A 9,259-nucleotide genomic window follows, 5' to 3' on the forward strand; every position below is an offset into this window, starting at 1 on the left:
ACAGTTTTGGAAACTTTAGAGTGTTTTCTATCCATATATAATAAGTATATGCATATTCTAGTTACTGGGTAGGATTAGTAACCAGATTAAATCGGGTACATTTTTTTTATCCAGACGTGCAAATGCTGCCCCCTAGACCCAACAGGTTAATCTAACCACACTGTCCGATTTCAAAAAGGCTTTACAGCGAAAGCAAAACATTAGATTATGTCAGCAGAGTACCAAGCCAGAAATAATCAGACACCCATTTTTCATGCTAGCATATAATGTCACAAAAACCCAGAAGACAGCTAAATGCAGCACTAACCTTTGATGATCTTCATCAGATGACACACCTAGGACATTATGTTATACAATACATTAATGTTTTGTTCAATCAAGTTCATATTTATATCAAAAAACAGCTTTTTACATTAGCATGTGACGTTCAGAACTAGCATACCCCCCGCAAACTTCCGGGGAATTTGCTAACAATTTACTAAATTACTCACGATAAACGTTCACAAAAAGCATAACAATTATTTTAAGAATTATAGATACAGAACTCCTCTATGCACTCGATATGTCCGATTTTAAAATAGCTTTTTGGTGAAAGCACATTTTGCAATATTCTAAGTACATAGCCCAGCCATCACGGGCTAGCTATTTAGACAACCGAGCTAAGATCCTCACTCTTCAATAAACAGAGACAAGAAGAACGACACCTTGTCAGACAGGCCACTTCCTGCATGAAATCTTCTCAGGTTTTTGCCTGCCATATGAGTTCTGTTATACTCACAGACACCATTCAAACAGTTTAAGAAACGTTAGGGTGTTTTCTATCCAAAGCCAGTAATTATATGCATATTCTAGTTACTGGGCAGGAGTAGTAACCAGATTAAATCGGGTACGTTTTTTTATCCAGCCGTGAAAATACTGCCCCCTAGCCATAACAGGTTAACCTGTTAGGGCTAGGGGGCAGTATTGACACGGCTGGATAAAAAAAACATACCCGATTTAAGGAAGTGATTGAGGTGGAGACTTGGTTTGGGGATTCCAACCTATGGCTGGAATGGATTCAGTATACAGCTAGATCAGTAGCTAAAGAAGAAGGTTATGCCCCCCCGAGAGGGGGAACCTGATCCTAGATCATAATGAATCAGATTACAAGGAGAGGGGGACCTGATCCTAGATCAGAATGAATCAGATTACATGGAGAGGGGGGACCTGATCCTGGATCATAATGAATCAGATTACATGGAGGGGTGGACCTAATCCTAGATCAAAATGAATCAGATTACATGGAGAGGGGGGACCTGATCCTAGATCATAATGCATCAGATTACATGGAGAGGGGGGACATGATCCTAGATTATAATGAATCAGATTAAATGGAGAGGGGGGCCTGATCCTATATCATAATGAATCAGATTACATGGAGAGGGGGAACCTGATCCTATGTCATAATGAATCAGATTACATGGAGAGGGAGGACCTAATCCTAGATCATAATGAATCAGATTACATGGAGAGGGGGGGACCTGATCCTAGATCATAATGAATCAGATTACATGGAGAGGGGGGACCTGATCTTAGATCATAATGAATCAGATTACATTGAGAGGGGGGACCTGAACCTAGATCATAATGAATTAGATTACATGGAGAGGGGGGACCTGATCCTGGATTATAATGAATCAGATTACATGGAGAGTGGGGACCTGATCCTAGATCATAATGAATCAGATTACATGGAGAGGAGGGACCAGATCTTAGATCATAATGAATCAGATTACATGGAGAGGGGGGACCTGATCCTAGATTATGATGAATCAGATTACATGGAGAGGGGGTACCTGATCCTAGATCATAATGAATCAGATTACATGGAGAGGGGGGGACCTGATCCTAGAACATAATGAATCAGATTACATGGATAGGGAGGACCTGATCCTAGATCATAATGAATCAGATTACATGGAGAGGAGGGGACCTGATCCTAGATCATAATGAATCAGATTACATGGAGAGGAGGGGACCTGATCCTAGATCATAATGAATCAGATTACATGGAGAGGGGGGACCTGATCCTAGATCATAATGAATCAGATTACATGGAGAGGGGGGGGACCTGATCCTAGATCATAATGAATCAGATTACATGGAGAGGAGGGACCTGATCCTAGATCGTAATGAATCAGATTACATGGAGAGCCGGATATATACACTGCTCAAAAAAATAAAGGGAACACTTAAACAACACAATGTAACTCCAAGTCAATCACACTTCTGTGAAATCAAACTGTCCACTTAGGAAGCAACACTGATTGACAATACATTTCACATGCTGTTGTGCAAATGGAATAGACAACAGGTGGAAATTATAGGCAATTAGCAAGACACCCCCAATAAAGGAGTGGTTCTACAGGTGGGGACCACAGACCACTTCTCAGTTCCTATGCTTCCTGGCTGATGTTTTGGTCACTTTTGAATGCTGGCGGTGCTTTCACTCTAGTGGTAGCATGAGATGGAGTCTACAACCCACACAAGTGGCTCAGGTAGTGCAGCTCATCCAGGATGGCACATCAATGCGAGCTGTGGCAAGAAGGTTTGCTGTGTCTGTCAGCATAGTGTCCAGAGCATGGAGGCGCTACCAGGAGACAGGCCAGTACATCAGGAGACGTGGAGGAGACCGTAGGAGGGCAACAACCCAGCAGCAGGACCGCTACCTCTGCCTTTGTGCAAGGAGGAGCAGGAGAAGCACTGCCAGAGCCCTGCAAAATGACCTCCAGCAGGCCACAAATGTGCATGTGTCTGCTCAAACGGTCAGAAACAGACTCCATGAGGGTGGTATGAGGGCCCGACGTCCACAGGTGGGGGTTGTGCTTACAGCCCAACACCATGCAGGACGTTTGGCATTTGCCAGAGAACCCCAAGATTGGCAAATTCGCCACTGGCGCCCTGTGCTCTTCACAGATGAAAGCAGGTTCACACTGAGCACGTGACAGACGTGACAGAGTCTGGAGACGCCGTGAAGAACGTTCTGCTGCCTGCAACATCCTCCAGCATGACCGGTTTGGCGGTGGGTCAGTCATGGTGTGGGGTGGCATTTCTTTGGGGGGCCGCACAGCCCTCCATGTGCTCGCCAGAGGTAGCCTGACTGCCATTAGGTACCGGGATGAGATCCTCAGACCCCTTGTGAGACCATATGCTGGTGCGGTTGGCCCTGGGTTCCTCCTAATGCAAGACAATGCTAGACCTCATGTGGCTGGAGTGTGTCAGCAGTTCCTGCAAGAGGAAGGCATTGATGCTATGGACTGGCCCGCCCGTTCCCCAGACCTGAATCCAATTGAGCACATCTGGGACGTCATGTCTCGCTCCATCCACCAACGCCACGTTGCACCACAGACTGTCCAGGAGTTGGCGGATGCTTTAGTCCAGGTCTGGGAGGAGATCCCTCAGGAGACCATCCGCCACCTCATCAGGAGCATGCCCAGGCGTTGTAGGGAGGTTATACAGGCACGTGGAGGCCACACACACTACTGAGCCTCATTTTGACTTGTTTTAAGGACATTACATCAAAGTTGGATCAGCCTGTAGTGTGGTTTTCCACTTTAATTTTGAGTGTGACTCCAAATCCAGACCTCCATGGGTTGATACATTGGATTTCCATTGATTATTTTTGTGTGATTTTGTTGTCAGCACATTCAACTATGTAAAGAAAAAAGTATTTCATAAGATTATTTCTTTCATTAAGATCTAGGATGTGTTGTTTAAGTGTTCCCTTTATTTTTTTGAGCAGTATATAATATACCCTACTATTTTTTAATATTTAATATGCCATAAACTATTGTTTTTTTTAAGTTTCATTAATTCATTGTAATTAACTTAATCATTATGACACACCCCTCTCTATTATCATTGGTTGCACTAATTGCACTGTTTGTCTACATAACCTGGTTCAAGTATTGATGACATCACCCTGAAGAAGGCACAGTGATGCTGAAACGTTGGTAAATACCCAATAAATTACTGGGAGTTTATATATGGAGTGTGGGATTCTCTTTATTTTTATAGTTTATAACTCTTATGTATGTGCCACCTTTTTGTGTTTTTCAGGCAGCCTGGGAAAGAACTGAAAAAACTCACTAAAGAGTCAAGACAGAGACACCAGAAAGACCCAAGAAGACTTGGACGCAGCATCTGAGGACAGAGAGGGATGTTCAGAACTCACTCAGTCTGGTAAGTTGGTGAGGGTAGACTTGGAGGCTGCTTACCTGACATGGAGGAAGTCCCCCCCCCCCCATTATGTTCGAACATCATGTTTATTTGTTTGAATCTTGTCTTTGTTTGTGATCAGGTTAGAAGAGAATGACTCCTCAACCCAAGAGGCCCTGGAGCAGCTGTGATCAGGTTAGAAGAGAATGACTCCTCAACCCAAGAGGCCCTGGAGCAGCTGTGATCAGATTAGAAGAGAATGACTCCTCAACCCAAGAGGCCCTGGAGCAGCTGTGATCTGGTTAGAAGAGAATGACTCCTCAACCCAAGAGGCCCTGGAGCAGCTGTGATCAGGTTAGAAGAGAATGACTCCTCAACCCAAGAGGTCCTGGAGCAGCAGTGATCAGGTTAGAAGAGAATGACTCCTCAACCCAAGAGGCCCTGGAGCAGCTGTGATCAGGTTAGAAGAGAATGACTCCTCAACCCAAGAGGCCCTGGAGCAGCTGTGATCAGGTTAGAAGAGAATGACTCCTCAACCCAGGAGGCCCTGGAGCAGCTGTGATCAGGTTAGAAGAGAATGACTCCTCAACCCAAGAGGCCCTGGAGCAGCTGTGATCAGGTTAGAAGAGAATGACTCCTCAACCCAAGAGGCCCTGGAGCAGCTGTGAGAGAGCATCAGTGTGGAAGCATTTGGGGAAATTTAAAGAAGGTTTCCTGGAAAAGAGGATTGACAGTTACGTAAAGGGTCAGAGCCACTGAGTGGACAAAATATTAAGGATACCTTCCTAATATTGAGTTACGCCTGGTCAGTTTGTCATGGAAAGAAAGGTGTCCTTAATGTTTTGTGTAAATTACATAATAATTATACATTTATGGATTGTTTTATGTAGCCTATTGTTTTCTTTTTATTAAACCTGCCATCTACCCACCTGGGGACTGAGGGTTATGAGAGAACCCTCACATCACTAGCTTCTCTTTATTCAACCTGCCATCTACCCACCTGGGGACTGAGGGTTATGAGAGAACCCCCACATCACTAGCTTCTCTTTATTCAACCTGCCATCTACCCACCTGGGGACTGAGGGTTATGAGAGAACCCCCACATCACTAGCTTCTCTTTATTCAACCTGCCATCTACCCACCTGGGGACTGAGGGTTTTGAGAGAACCCCCACATCACTAGCTTGCAGGTTCTGCAGCCTTGTAAAGATAGGGAGGGGACGACTGGGAGGCAGGTTGGCATTTATTGTCATGAATTACATTTTACATTTACATTTTAGTCATATAGCAGACACTCTTATCCAGAGCAACTTACAGTAGTGAATGCATACATTTCATACATTTTTTTTTTTTTTGTACTGGCCCCCACCTCTGGCGTTGCACACACCATGCTCTACCAACTGAGCCACAGGGAAGACTTGCCCTGGAGGTAGGTTGCCATTTATTGTCATGAATCTTGCCCTGGAGGCAGGTTGGCATTTATTGTCATGAATCTTGCCCTGGAGGCAGGTTGGCATTTATTTTCATGAATCTTGCCCTGGAGGCAGTTCAGCAAAGTATTCCCTAGCTGACACAGGCACAAAGTAATACAATCCGATTTTAATCCTAACCTCAACCCTAACCACACTGCTAATCCTTCCCTTAAATTAAGACCTTAAAACAACATTTTCCACAGCCAATTCTGACTTTGCAGCTGACATATCTAGAGGAAATCTCACAGTTCTGCCTCCAGGTCAAGATTCATGACAAACGTCAACATGAGACTGGGAGAAGCAATGTAAAATCAATAACTAAATTGTTTTCACAATTAACATGCTTTTTCTTGTTTCAAGTATGTTTTATTATGAAAAGTACAATATATCCATATATACTTGTACAACTATGGAGCGTATGTCCACATAATTGTACAATTAGTTTTTCCAACATAAAAGACAAGAAATGATCACATTGGTATTTTAACAGTGTTATTGTAAGAGTTTAAATGTTTAAACAGAGGATACATCTAAAACAGGATAAAACAAGTGCAGTATGTTGTGAGAATGTTACTTTAACGGCGACTCATAACGTCACACTATAACTTCATGGGAGTCTTGTGGAAAGACTGCATGTTGTTTTGGGTGGATTGAGTGACGTCTTCATCAACATTTTGCAGAATATTCCGGTAATATTTTCACCTCTTGTCGGCTGCAGACATTCATAAGGAGTTCCAGTAGTTTATTTGCCATTTGCAGGTATTAAAAGTAATACATACATTGTAATTCCTTGTTGGAGCTCTCTCACATACAGGACAGTACATACCAGAGGAGGCTGCTGAGGGGAGGACGGCTCATAATAATGTCTGGAACAGAGTGAATGAAATGGAACACATGGAAACCACGTGTTTGATACCATTCCACTTATTCCACTCCAGCCATTACAAGCCTGTCCTCCCTAAATAAGGTCCCACCAACCTCCTGTGGTACAAACACAAACAGTAAAATATATCATAATAAATGCAAAGTGGTAAAAGATCAGAAAATATTACAAGCCTGTCACGTGTGAGTGTCCAGTGTGTGTTTGTCCATTGTGTGTGTCCAGTGTGTGTGTTTGTATGTGTGTGTCCAGAGTGTGTGTGTGTATCCAGTGTGTGTGTGTGTGTGTGTGTGTGTGTGTGTGTATCCAGTGTGTGTGTATCCAGTGTGTGTGTGTATCCAGTGTGTGTGTGTGTGTGTGTGTGTGTGTATCCAGTGTGTGTGTGTGTATCCAGTGTGTGTGTGTATCCAGTGTGTGTGTTTGTGTGTGTGTGTGTGTGTGTATCCAGTGTGTGTGTCAAGCGTGTGTGTGTCAAGCGTGTGTGTGTCAAGCGTGTGTGTGTGTGTGTCAAGCATGTGTGAGTGTGTGTCAAGCATGTGTGTGTCCAGTGTGTTTGTCCAGTTTGAGTGGGTGGCCAGCGTGTGTGTGTGTGCCTAGTGTGTGTGTCTGTGTCCAGTGTGTGTGTGTTCCAGTGTGTGTGTGTGTGTCCAGTGTGTGTATGTCCAGAGTGTGTGTTTGTTCAGCATGAGTTCAGCGTGTGTGTGTGTGTGTGTGTGTGTCCAGTGTCTGTGTTCAGTGTGTGTGTTGAGTGTGTGTGTGTGTTGAGTGTGTGTGTCCAGTGTGTTTGTGTGTCCAGTGTGTGTGTGTGTGTGTATCCAGTATGTGTGTGTGTGAGTCTAGTGTGTCTAGTGTGTGTCCAGTGTGTGTGTGTCCAGTGTGTGTGTGTCCATGTCCATTTTGTTTCCAGTGTGTGTGTGTCCAGTGTGTTTGTAAGTGTGTGTGTAAGTGTGTGTGTACATGTGTGTCCAGTTTGTGTCCAGTGTGTGTGTGTGTGTGTGCGTCCAGTGTGTGTGTGTGTGTGTGTGTGTGTGTGTGTGTGTGTGTGTGTGTGTGTGTGTGTGTGTGTGTGTGTGTGTGTGTGTGTGTGTGTGTGTGTGTGTGTCCAGTGTGTGTGTGTGTGTGTGTGTGTCCAGTTATTATTTCAGGGACACTGAAGAGCCAACATAATCAACCCTAAACCCTGGATAGAGGGGCTCAGTGAATGTGGAGGTGAATGTGATCAGGTGGGTCAGTGTGTCAGAGGAGGCTCTATAGAAGGACAGAGTGCCGGCTGGCCAGTCCAGATACACTCCTACTCTGTGGGATCTGGAGGGGCGGACGTCTATGGTAGTGAGATTATTATTATGCCTGGCAGAGTAACTGTTGTCAGAGCAGAACAGACTCCAGGACTTGTCAGTGTATCCAAGCCAACAGTCCTTAACCTCTTCTCTCCTGCTGATTCCTTTATATGTCACTCCTATAACAGGCCCCCCACTCCACTCTACCTCCCCTCTCCCACTCCACTCTACCTCCCAGTAACAGCGCCCAGTCAGACCCTCTCTACACAGCACCTGTCCATAGACCTCAAATCTCTCTGGGTGATCAGGATACGGCTGCTCCTCTCTCCTACCTGTCACCTTTCTGTTCTCCACAGACAGAGAGAGGCGTCTGTTTACTGTGTTTGGGTCCAGTGTGAGATCACAGACATCTGATGGATGAAACCAGACACAATATTAGAAATCATCATCATTCACATTAGAATGTTAACTCACTTTTCACTAATTCATTTAATGTAGATGTTTCTAGGTATCAAAAGGAGAAGTTAAGGTGACTTGAGACTTGTTGAATGATCATATGTTATACTGTATGGTAATATAAAACACACTTATTCACAATAATTACACCACACCAACACACACACACACACACACACACACACACACACACACACACACACACACACACACACACACACACACACACACACACACACACACACACACACACACACACACACACACACACACACTGTCAAAGCAACTCTTTGTAAACTTTGGTGTCCCTGATTTGTGCTTCTGTAGAACTACAGCTGATAATTAATATGACCAAGTCAGTAATGATGGTGGTCTTTGACTTTGACTTAACTTAAGACTTATTCTTAGTCATATTCTCCACATCAGTCAACACTCACATTTTCTAAGTCCAGGTTTCATTCTGTTCTCTCCACCATGTTCCACACTGTAGCGGTAAGCAGAAAAACAGACAGTCATTGAGGGATACACCTGAACTCACTCACACACACACACACACACACACACACACACACACACACACACACACACACACACACACACACACACACACACACACACACACACACACACACACACACACACACACACACACACACACACACACACACACACACTTAGCATATAACTTTGTCCAAGTGGTGGTCAGAATGTTTGTCTTAACTAGCCTGAAAAGTCAAACATGTCTGATATGAACATTGACATAAACCCTCTACATACTTGAGTTTCTCCAGTCTGCAGTGTGGATCCTCCAGTCCAGCAGAGAGCAGTCTGACTCCTGAGTCTCCTGGGTGATTGTAGCTCAGGTCCAGCTCTCTCAGGTGTGAGGGGTTTGACCTCAGAGCTGAGACCAGAGAAGCACAGCCTTCCTCTGTGACTAGACAGCCTGACAGCCTGCAAAGAGTCAAATCATATTAAAAT

At 44.4% G+C, this 9,259-nt stretch overlaps 1 long non-coding RNA gene across 1 annotated transcript; it reads right to left on the reverse strand.

The window, feature by feature from the left end:
• Positions 1-5,421: 5,421 nt before the first annotated feature.
• On the reverse strand, positions 5,422-9,166 carry LOC145866110 (uncharacterized). The gene is made up of 2 exons (XR_014383152.1): positions 9,059-9,166; positions 5,422-6,380 (listed from the first exon to the last, which is right to left on the reverse strand). It is a non-coding gene; the product is annotated as an uncharacterized LOC145866110 (long non-coding RNA).
• Between the last annotated feature and the right edge of the window lie 93 nt (positions 9,167-9,259).

Source organism: Salmo salar, unplaced genomic scaffold (assembly GCF_965601325.2).
Source record: "Salmo salar unplaced genomic scaffold, fSalSal1 ptg000129l, whole genome shotgun sequence".
Classification (NCBI taxonomy): Eukaryota; Metazoa; Chordata; class Actinopteri; order Salmoniformes; family Salmonidae; genus Salmo; species Salmo salar.